Below are 12,602 nucleotides of genomic sequence, written 5' to 3' on the forward strand. Positions count from 1 at the left end.
GTGGTACCCACAAGGTTTACTGGGAGGATGGAGTTCTCTACACTGAGGCTAGGACCCTTAAAGAAGGGGCTACTAGGAGAGTAGTGGTCCCCCAAAAGTATAGAGAATTCCTCCTTACCTTAAGCCATGATATCCCCTTAGCTGGTCATTTGGGACAGACCAAGACCTGGAGCAGGCTGGTCAACCATTTTTTTGGGCCTGAAATGTCAGAAAAAGTCAGGGAGTTTTGCAGCTCCTGTGTCACCTGTCAAGCCAGTGGCAAGACAGGGGGCAAACCAAAGGCTCCCTTGATTCCACTGCCAGTGGTTGGGACTCCCTTTGAGAGGGTGGGGATTGACATTGTTGGTCCCCTAGACCCACCAACTGCTTCAGGTAACAGGTACATTGTGGTGGTAGTGGACCATGCCACCAGGTACCCTGAGGCAATACCCCTCCGGACAGTCACTGCACCCACAGTGGCTAGGGCCCTACTTGGTGTGTTCACCAGAGTGGGATTCCCAAAGGAGGTGGTCTCAGATAGGGGCACAAACTTTATGTCAGCCTATCTGAAAGCCATGTGGGAGGAGTGTGGTGTTACTTATAAGTTCAGCACACCCTACCATCCACAGACCAATGGTCTGGTGGAAAGATTCAATAAGACCCTGAAGGGCATGATCATGGGTTTGTCTCACAAACTCAGGAGGAGATGGGATGTCCTCCTCCCATGCCTGCTGTTTGCCTACAGGGAGGTGCCACAGAAGGGGGTTGGATTCAGCCCCTTTGAGTTACTGTTTGGGCACCCTGTAAGAGGCCCATTGTGCTTGGTGAGAGAGTCTTGGGAAAAGCCTCTCAAGGAAGCCAAGGAGAATGTGCTGGATTATGTACTAGGCCTGCGGTCTCGCATGGCTGAGTATATGAAGAAGGCAAGCAGAAACCTGGAGGCCAGTCAGGAGCTCATGAAGCTCTGGCATGATCAAAAGGCTACCATGCCTGAGTATCACCCAGGACAGCTGGTGTGGGTTTTGGAGCCCATGGCTCCTAGGGCACTACAGGCCAAATGGACTGGGCCCTATCCAATCCTAGAGAAAAAAGGTGAGGTCACCTACTTGGTGGACCTTGGCACCCCCAGGAATCCTCACAGGATCCTGCATGTTAATAGGATGAAACCCCACCAGGACAGGGCAGACATGACCATGCTGATGGTCACTGATGAAGGGAAGGAGGAGGAGGGTGAACCTCTGCCAGACCTCCTGTCCTCAAAGGAAAAAGATGGGTCAGTGGAGGGAGTGGTACTCTCTCCCAAACTGACAGAACAGCAACATCAAGACTGTAAGCAAGTCTTGGGACAGTTTGCTAGTCTGTTCTCCCTGACCCCTGGACTCACCAATTGGTGTGTCCATGATGTTGACACTGGTGACAGCTTGCCTGTCAAGAACAAGCTGTACAGGCTGTCTGACCAGGTCAAGGCCAACATCAAAGCTGAAGTGGCTAAGATGTTGGACCTGAAGGTAATTGAGCCCTCTGATAGTCCTTGGTCCAGTCCAGTGGTACTGGTACCCAAAGCTAATCCCCAAGGTGGGAAGAAAGAATTAAGATTCTGTGTGGACTACAGAGGTCTAAATGCAGTCACTAGGACTGATGCTCACCCCATACCTAGAGCTGATGAGCTCATTGACAGGTTGGGGGCTGCCAAATTCCTGAGCACATTTGATCTGACCTCAGGATATTGGCAGATTGCCTTAAGTCCAAGAGCTAAGGAGAGGTCAGCATTTTCCACACCAGAGGGCCACTTTCAGTTCAAGGTGATGCCCTTTGGGATGAAAAATGCTCCTGCCACCTTCCAACGGTTGGTGAATAGAGTCCTATCTGGGTTGGAATCTTTTAGTGCAGCTTATCTGGATGATATAGCTGTATTTAGTTCCACCTGGAGGGACCACCTGGTCCACCTGAAGGAAGTGCTTCAGGCCCTGCTTCAAGCAGGCCTGACTATCAAGGCAAGCAAGTGCCAGATAGGGCAAAGTTCTGTTGTGTACCTGGGCCACCTTGTTGGTGGAGGCCATGTACAACCTCTCCAGCCCAAGATCCAGACTATCCTGGATTGGGAGGCTCCAAAAACCCAGACTCAGGTCAGGGCCTTTCTTGGCCTGACTGGGTATTACAGGAGGTTTGTTCAGAATTTTGGGACCATAGTGGCCCCTCTGACTGAGCTTACCTCCAAGAAACAACCCAAGAAGGTCATTTGGACCCCAGAGTGTCAGAAAGCTTTTGACACCCTAAAACAGGCTATGTGTTCAGCACCAGTGTTACTGGCCCCTGACTATAGCAAGGAATTTGTAGTGCAAACAGATGCTTCAGAGGAAGGGATTGGGGCAGTGTTAGCACAAGTTAATGAAGAGGGCCATGATCACCCAGTTGCCTTCATCAGCAGGCGACTACTCCCCAGAGAGAAAAAATGGAGTGCCATTGAGAGGGAGGCCTTTGCTGTGGTTTGGTCCCTGAAGAAGTTGAGGCCTTACTTGTTTGGCACTCACTTCCGTGTACAAACTGACCACAGACCTCTCAGATGGTTGATGCAGATGAGGGGGGAGAACCCAAAACTGTTAAGGTGGTCCATTTCCCTACAGGGGATGGACTTCACAGTGGAGCACAGACCTGGGACTGCTCATGCCAATGCAGATGGCCTTTCCAGGTTTTTCCACTTAGCTGATGAGGACTACCAGGGTGTAGGTTAGTACCCATCACCTTTCATCTGGGGGGGGGCAGTGTAGGAAAGTCCTTTTTTTTTGCCTGATCACCCCCACTCTTTCTGGATAGGTACTGGTGGTTACTGACTCTTGGCTGTGCCCTGGGTACTGCTTACCAGTCCCAGGGCCAGTGCTCTGTGTAAAATGGATATGCAAATTAGGCTAATTATAATTGGCTAAGTTAACCTACCTATAAGTCCCTAGTATATGGTAGGGCATGTAGGTTTAGGGACCACAGCATAGGTGGTGCACACCTAGGTGCATTGCTGAGGTGCCCAGTGTCATTTTAAAAGCAAGCCTGCCTTGCTGGCTGCTTTTAAATTAAAGTTATATGCAAATTCGACTTTGGAATTAAAGGTACTTCCAAAGTTTTAAACTACCTTATTTTTACATATAAGTCACCCCTAAGGTGTGCCCTATGTGCCCCTAGGGCTGGGTGCCATGTAACTATAAGCAGGGACTTTATAAAAATAGATTTATAAGCCCTGGTGAGGTAAAAACAGCCAAATTCGTTTTTCCCTCATTGAAGTAAATGGCCTTCATAGGCTAGAATGGGCAGACTTTATTTTAAATTTTAAAGTCTCCTTAAATGTTACATACCAAGAATTTGGTATCAAATTGATTGTTATAATAAATCCCACAACTTCCAGTTGTTGGATTTAATATAACTAGTGCAGGTAAAAAGTTTAGACTTTACCTAAAAAGTTGCCAATTTCAGCTCTGCATTGTTTTTGCTGCTGTGCTCTGATTGGCCAGCCTGCAGCAGCTTCTGCCAGGCCACTTTAATGAGGTGTGAAGTGGCCTGGCTTTACACAAAGGAATGTGCTTGGGGGAGAGAATCTCCCCTCAGCAGATGGGGAAGCAGGAAGGGGGAGGGCTGCCAAACTGGTCTTCAAAGGCAGAGAAGGACATCTGGAGCACCCAGCAACACCCCCACATCCTGCAACCCCAGACAGCTAGGTGCCCCCTTGATTAGATTAGGAGAGGGCAGGAGAGGGGTGTGTTTATGATTTTTAGCCACACCAGTGGGTGGGCTCAGCCAGATCTCTCCTCTAAAAATCAGATTCATCCATTTTGGATTTTTAGAGACTGTTGCCTTCTGGGATGGATTTTTGCCACACTTCCCAGGAAGTGGTCATCACAGGGGGACGACCCTGTCCCTGATTGGAGGACCAGGGCCCCCCTGCTTTTCACCCAGGAGCAAGGATAAAACTGGCAGACCTGCACCCACGCCTCAGATCCCCACCAAATTTCAAGAAGAAAGAACTACAAGGAGAAGAAGGACTGCCCTGCTGGACCCCTGGCCTGCACCTGGACCCTGCACTCAGAAAGACTGCACCAGCTGCACACTTGGGCTTCACCACAAGAAGGACTTTGCCTGGCTTCCACTGGTTCAAGGAGGGACTCCCTGTTTGCTACAGGTGAAAAATTGCTAACCAGAGTCCCCTGCACCAACTCCTGAAAAAGTGACCAGCTGACCACTGCCCAGTGGCCAAAAAGGAGTTTGCGCCAGGTGCACTCTGGGAGTTGAAGTCCGCACTTCCCAAGGACCATCACAGAACTTCTGGACCCTTGGGGTGAGCTGTGGACCCCAAAAGAACCTTAAAAGAACATCTGGGTGAAGCCCCAGAAGTTTGGAAAAGATTGGAGAAATTTTAGAAAAAAGCTCCATGAAGTGACCGACTCGACGCGGAAATTCTAGCCGGCTTGCCTCAACCGCGACCCGGCCTGACTTCGTGGTTCGTCCCGGTCAAGAAAAACATCCGAAAAAGAGACTAAGTCCAAACGTAAAAAGTTGACCGGGACCTTCCAGCCATCGTATCCGAGAAGGGCTCCACGGACGTCGGATCAAGATCCAGGTTTACCCCGGTCGAAGGATTTTCATCTCGAAAAAACGACTAAGTCCGAAGGTAGAAATCACCACCGAGGAAACCGACTTCGCGTATCCGGACAAGGGCTCCAGGAGGTCGGATCCAACTGGCAGGTTCGTCCCGGTGAAGAAAAACTTCAAAATAAAGACTAAGTCAGAAGGTAACTTTTTAACCGAGGCTTCCCGCGACCTGTATCCGAGCAGGGCTCCATCGCGGTCGGCCTGAAAGTTTGACTTTGTCCCGGTCCTGGTGCAACCAGATGACCCGATTGGCGCTTTTTGTTTCTATGCGCTAGAAAATAATAATACTTTAAAAATTCATATCTCCGGTTCCCCTGAACCGATTTTAATCGTTTTTGTGTCATTTTAAAGATAAAAATATAAGCTATTTTTATAAATTGGTTTTGGATTTTTAAACTGTTTCCTGTGTTTTATTTAATTACTGTTTTGTGATATTTGAATGCTTTACACTTTGTCTCCTAAGTTAAGCCTTGACGCTCGATGCCAAGCTACCAAGGGTAGAGCTGGGATTAATTTACTGAGACCTAACTGTACTTTTGTGGAGGTTTGTGGCTTGTTGCTAGGTGTAGGTACCTACCTGCCCTACCAATAACCCATTTTCCAACAGTCAAATTTTGAGAGCTCTTCCCAAAATACAGAATACTTGTTTAGTTCATGTCATCTCGAAATCGGTTGCTATCATTTCAGAAAAAATACATGTGTTTGATCGTGAGGCGCTTTCATTCCATGAAAGGGACTGCTAGCCAGTTTGGCAGCTGGAAAGCAAATACTTAAAGAAATGTCTGAAGGATGATGGGCTCGACTAAAAGTATAATTGCTGTAGGTCACAAGGACATCTTCGGCTCTAAGTAATCTCACTGGCACACTCCCATCTAGTAGGACAACAGCCTCACATATGATCTCTTTGTCGTAGGCCCAGTGGTGCAGCTGGGTCCCCTATATGATGTGTGGAATGGCAATTATGACATGGTAGAGTGTGGATGGGCGTGGTAGCGCGTCCTGTTTCTTATGGTGGTCTACTCTTACGTGCTCCGTAGCAGGGCGCATTGTGAACGGTGAGCATGGTCTCACCCACTGTGTCTGTCAGTAGAGGCTGGCGTGTTAGAGTCATTAGTTCTATGCAGGGGAAGAGCACGTGTGCAAGCGTTGTCCTCTTGAGTGGGGTTTCTTGGGCTGTGCATGGTGCTTCGCCCTCTCAGCTACGTGGAGTGTTGATGTCCGTGGACAGAGAGTTAGATGTGGCCTTTCTCTAGTGCACCCCACAACAGAGGCTCTCTCCACTGCTGTTTGTGGGACTGAAATGAGTCAATCACTCAGAAGATATTAGTTTTGGCATGCGTTTTAACTCATTAAAATTGCCACAATTCTAAAGGTAAGTTCCTTTAAAGGCGTGCCCCCAGGTAAGCACAACCGAGGGCGCCCCTTGCTATAAAGTTGGTACATTTTCTGAACTAATACACTTTCCTCAGCAGAGTTAAGATACAAAGGAGATCGGTACACACTGCTCTTGTTTTGTAAATCAAAGTGGCCTGTTCCATAGCTGCATTTAAAGAGGACACTGTGGCAGACTTACTGTGCATTCACATGGCCGCTATTCGGTACAAAACGCACAAAGGGCAGCATCGGCTAACTTTATGGTGCAAAATATAGTTTGTGCTGAAAGGGTGACGTGACTGCACAAATGTCTTTGTATCAAAGAGCTTCACACCCAGTGCTTAATTTGAGCTGGTGGGGGCAACCAGACATTATTTTGGGGGACCAGCACTTATTTTTTGCATCAGACATTTCCAGAGAACAAGAAAAGGAAAAACAAACACATGGGAAAGAAGGAGGAACAGAAAGACAAGAAAACTGTAACAAAGGAAGAAAGCGGGATCCTGCTAGAGTGAGATAAAGGTGCAGGGAATATGACAATCAGAAGATGAAGAAGACGATAATACATGCCTCCTCTTTGCTGCTCTCTTGCCCTCCATACTGATCAAAAACACATCACAATGTCAACTTTTCATTCTTAAAAGCAATCAGGCAGGCTCAAAACAATGAAAACATAAACTCTGGTCCCCCAATAAACAGATCAAAGGAATCAACCAATCATAACTCAATTGCTTTATGTCCCCAAAATTGACATAAACACTTAATTCCCAGGGCCACCTACTTCATCTGGGCTCATACACATGAGCTCCACTGCTCCATCAACTAGCTGCTTCCAGACACGACCTCTGGCCTGGGAGCACAGCCACTCTGGACCACCTGACACTGCCTGAGCTTCCACGCTCACTCCAGCGTTCCTGGCTCTGCCTAGCACCCTGCGGAAGCTTGCTCGATTGTGAGTATCTGAAAGAAGCCCTGCACCTCTGCATGCTATCACTGCCACAAAGAACAGTCCTGATGGTCTCTCCAGCCCTGCTGAGGAGAACAGGTGAGCTGGAATATGTCTGCAGATAGAAAGAACAGGAGATGTAGGGGAGAAAATGGCTTTTGAAGTTGGAGGTGGCTTTGGGATTGAGTCTGTGGAAGCCACTGGTGTAACAAAACTTGAGGGGGGGGCTGCAAAGTACATGGAGAGGGCCTCCTTCCCTGGTCCACCACCTATCACTTTTGCTGAGGGGGACCCCGCACCGCACATCGTATGGGGGTTTATGGGGTGCCACTGTGGAGGCAGGAACGCCACATTAGTGTTGAATACAAGTGAGGGAGGGATATTGAGATAATGAAAACTACACAGTTCTGTTATTCTATGAGTTGGTATTTAATTGAATGGCTGTGGACTTCTGAGCAGAGCTTTGGGCACTGGCACTCATTCACAAACTAAACACTGTCCACACCTCTTATAATCTATGCAAAGAGGGTATAACAGTGTATGGACAGCACAAACTCCCTTTTCACACGAGGGAGATGATCTAAAATAGTGTCACCTGGCATAGTGTGATATCCTAGGACCAAATGAAACCAGTTGCCAACAAGGGAGAAGATGAATATTGCATTATACTGCTACGTGTATTTTCTGTGAAATTACACACTTCACACAGCTTAGTCCTGGACAATTGTCCACACCTTGAAATGTGGACTGAAGGATGTACCTCAATCGCATATGTCATGTGAAATAGTGCTAGGTCTATTTTATGATGTAGCACAACGCTTAGCATCATTCACAAAAGACTGCATCCAATGACATTTTTCGCACATGGCTCTTCCTAATTTTAGCACTGTGCTATTTTCCCCTACTCCAGCAGCACAGAACTCTAGATTATCATGCAGTGTTTCATTGTATGAATGGTAGTAAATCTGGGCCTCGGACATGTACAATGTGATTTTGCAACAACTGGGAGCCATACTCATTTGTGTGTTGAACTGTGCTCTCTCTTGCAGAGCCCAGATACAAGCTAACTGACTGTATTTTGTATCTTCTGAGCTTCTTCCATGTTTCCTTTAAAAATACATAAACAGTTGCTTGATTACAAGTTGCATGGTACTGGGTATGTAATTTGACTGTTAACGTGTATTAAATCTACACCAGCTCCTTGCAATTACGAGTAAAACCCCGTGGAATGTGGAACTACCGATTTGACTGATCTTTTCAGTCATAATTCGAAATAGAATTCCCCATTCCATGGGGTTTTAGTTCAGATATTTATAACCTGCTCTGTGCAGGCGGTAAATGTATGTGAGGACTTGTGGTAGGGTCGGGCCAGGAGGTGAAAAGGGTAGGGGAGGGGGAAGGGAAGGATTTTTCTGACATTGTAGGCCCATGGACGTCATTTTGGGGTCGACGGGAGTGGCAGCTGCGACCCCTGGCTTGTCCTTTGCTATCCCTGGCACTGCCTTTGCGAAACCTGGCATCAGAGGTGGCAAACTCAGTGCCAGGAACACAGTGGCAGCTCGTCCTTATGGACGTCAGCTGGGGCTCCGCTCTCTTTGGTTCCTGTCATTTTTTTATTACACTAAGAGTGAATAATCCCATATTATTCACTCCGTGTAATAAAAATGGAGTACAGTTAGCTGGAATAGGCCTTTCCATGACCTCTGAGGTAAGTAAAAAATGTTTTAAATGTATATTGGGTACATGCTAGTGGGTGAGAGTGTGTTTATGTGAGAGAGGGCGTGTAAGTGAATTTGTGTGTATGTGTAACTATGTGTGTGTGTGAGTGAAAGTGGAGGTCAAAGGACATGAGATGTCACTTCCGCTACCCCTGGCATTTCGGTGAATTGACGTCCATGTGTAGGCCTGTCTCGAATCCCCATCTCTCCAGTCAATACTTGGACAGGTTTGATAATGTGCTGGCAACAAATGACAATGTGCTACAACACCATACTTCAGTGATATATTTGTACTCTAAAATGTGCCGCTGGCTACGCAACACGTTTAACACTCTCCTACGGCTCATTCTTGTAAAAAGCTTGGACTTTTCACAGTTCCTTTGACCTCAGTGATGTAACATTGATGGCAGCTCCCCCACTCTGAAAACTGTCCCAGCACCACTGAGGAGGGCGGGGAGGTTTTTGTTTGGCATACCTGTGTCATGTGGTGCCTGACGGGGGTTGGATTCACCTCACTTTTTGGGAAGCTAATAGGCCTTTTATGCAGCCAGGCTACATGAGATGAAGGAAAGGGGTAGACCATTTCCAAAATATCAATACGCTGTCTAAATACTGCACTAATGCGTTTGGTCCCTCTTCCTTTCAGCCAGAGGAGCTGCTGTGATGCCAGGGTGGGTCGCCACTGCTGAGCCTCTTTTAAGCATCACTGGTCCTAGATTTCCAGTAATGGAAGTGGGGACCAGTGTGCGATTGGTGCATTTGGATGGATGGTGCTGTGGTGGCAGCAAAGGATATCCGGGCCTCAGATACTATATTACTTTGGAAAAGAGGGCGCTATGAAGCAGGTATGGGTGGAAGGCTGCGAGTTATGTCACAGCCACACTGCTTCTGTAGACCCAATGGAAGTAGCACTGCTGCACTCAAATTGCTTCTGTGCAACTGGTATTGGGTTTAGTAAAGCATTTACACTTAAGGCATTAGAATGCTTTACTTTTACAGTTTTAAGGCAGGAGGAGGTAAAGTGATTTGCCCAGGATGACAAGATATTGATCCGAAGCCAGAGTTTGAACCCGGTTCCCCAATTGAACCTGGTTCCCCAATTTCAAGATCAGCCGCTCAATCTCCTTGGCTGCAACTTTCGCGTCCACAACGAAGGTGGGGAAAAGTGTCAAGGCATTGCCCATGCTTTGTTTGGAAGAAATTAGACCTTTTGAGAAAATCCGGAATTGTGGCACAACAACAGGTTTTAAGTTGTTTGTGGGAAACAAGAGGAAAATGGGGTAGGGAGTCAGGTGGACGCCATAGTTTTTTGTTGTTAGGGGCGAGGCAATGGTTGTGCAGCGGAACAGTAGGTTTTATTTTTCTTGTGAATAGTGGAAACAGATGATGAAAGTATAGCACAGTGCCAGCTATTATTATTATTATGTTTTTACAGATTGGTACAACACAAAGTACTGGGTAGCTGAAACACAGGAATAGGATGAAGGAGTCATTTGCATAAATGTTTCAGCATCATTGAATGGGTATTTTTTTTTACTTTGGGTTCAGTGTTTACTAGTGACATCAAGTCTTGCTCTCAAGGACTTTTACTGACAGAAATTCTCAGTGGAAAGAATCCCGGCTCTGTATTGTGAATCATGCACAATACTGTGTGAGTCTGTCCCCTGTAATCTGAAGTAGGCACATACAAAAATAACTGTCACCCCCTTCAGCAGGAGGGGTCAGCAGTGAAAACACTGTGGTATCAGGCTAGTATGTTGTGTTGACATCATGATGTCACTTCTCGCCTGACTTTGCTTCCAGGCATATCTTCTGTTCTAATTACCCGAGCTTCCCTCTAAGCCAGACCTAAAATAAGAGGTGACGCCAGAAATTTCCCCTTGTGTCTGCTAGTTAGGGAAAAGCAGACTTGAAGCTGAATGATTATGCAGTTTCACTTCATGTTCTTCCTACCAAATGCAAAAATTTACCAAAAATAAGAAGTGCTTAGGAAACGAATGATGGTCACAACATTGATGTGTTTCGAGTTATTGAATTAATCAATTTCCTGCCATTTCAAGGTCGGGTTACGGGCAGCTTTAGGTGCATACCTGAGCTCTTGCCACAGCAAAACAAAGATACAAAATGGTGTACCAAGACTTGTTTTGGCTCTGCCCGCTTTTTAATCCGTCTTCTATTTAGCAGCTCAGCCCTTGGCTGGACAAGACTTGGGCTATTCTGTCTAGTAGTGCTTCCATTGCAGAGTGCAGAATGTAGGACCACAGCACAAACTGCTGGCGCACAACATGGGCAGCTGGAGCACAGAACAAGCTACTGGAGCTCAGAAGAGCCTGCAGGAACAAAGAAGAAACTACAGGAGCGCATCGCACACTACTGGACCAGAGCATGGACTGTAAGGCACAACTCAGATGCAGGAGCACAGCAGAGACCGCAGGGGTGCTGCACGGACTGCTGAAACACAGCAGAGACTGCACGAACAGAGACTGCTTGAGCACGGAACAGGCTGAAGCAACATAGCAGACACTGCAGGGGGGCAGCACAAACTGTTCTGTATACCAGAGGCTACAGGGGCACAGTACAGACTGTGGCAGAACACTCCAGGCTGCAAGACCCCAGTACAGACTTTTGGAGCACAACTGAGACTACATGGGCAAAGTAGAGACTACAGGAGCACAGCCGACATTGTACGAGCACGGCACATGCTTGAGGACCATAGAAGTCTCTTCTGGACCACAGCAAAGGGTGCTAAAGGTGAACAGAAGCTGCAGGAGAATACAGGATCAGAACATAGAACACATCAGTGCAGCACAGACTGCAGGAACACAGTGCAGGCTCTGGGAGCAAACGCAATACCGCAGGAGCACAGAAAAAACTGCAGAACACAGCAGAGACCGCAAAGTAGCATTGACTGTGCTAGCGCAGGTATTTTAATAAAACTTATTAATGAGTGTTTAAGTAGAAAATAAAATAACGTAGAAAAATAATGCATGCATTTGAAAATGTGATTACGAACAATGGCCACCAATATTAACTAAATGTACTAATCAATGATTTAATAAAATGAAATGTTGAATATATGTTAGACTAATGCAGTAATATGTCATATTAAGGGTTGTGAATTTAGCTTTATTAATTGTAGGCCTTAACTTAGCGAGTGTCTTGGCCTACTTGGCGGGCCTCATGTAAAAGCTGTATTCCTTAGCGTTTAATAAAATGGCTGTCCTAGAGAGTTAAACTGTGAATTTCTATTGTATTGTTTAAATCTACTCATAACAGAAGCTTCTCATGAGAACCGACTGTTAGAAGATGATGTTCCTGCTAATGCAACATTTTATATGTAATGTGTGTGAGATTGACTTTCCCAGAACAAGAACAATTAAAATACTGACTAGAGTAGAAGCTGCAACAATGTTTCCTGACAAGCCAGATGATGAGGACATTGCAAGACAAACCAATCAAGGACATGTGAATGGAGTAATATTAGAATTCATAGATTTGGGATTTTAGTTCTATTGGACAAAGTGTGAACATACGATTAACTGACCAAGAGGGATGTGGGTGGTAGTTTTAACAGTTTTGACTTAACAGGATCACACTGAGAGAAGACAGACCATTGCCCATTTTCTTCCTTACCGAAAGGTTACTACTTTCTTGTGCGTCTTGAGACGTGCTTAACTTTATTGTTTAGAGACTTTGCGTTTCCGAACTTTGATGCTGAATCCTGATGCTTTACTGATCGACTGATGTCCTGATGACGAAGACTGACTCTGCTTGCTGATCCACACTGAGGATTGGTATAATATAACAGACTGTTGATTGCTAAGCATATTTGCTTTTTCTTTCTAGGTACCAACTGTGCTGTTTTGATAGAGCCATAGTTAGATGTTTTTTTTCCAAATTTGTGTTACTAAATTGTTTTGCATGAAGCCCAACATGCTGATGCTAATCTT

This window comes from Pleurodeles waltl, chromosome 8 (assembly GCF_031143425.1).
Source record: "Pleurodeles waltl isolate 20211129_DDA chromosome 8, aPleWal1.hap1.20221129, whole genome shotgun sequence".
Classification (NCBI taxonomy): domain Eukaryota; kingdom Metazoa; phylum Chordata; class Amphibia; order Caudata; family Salamandridae; genus Pleurodeles; species Pleurodeles waltl.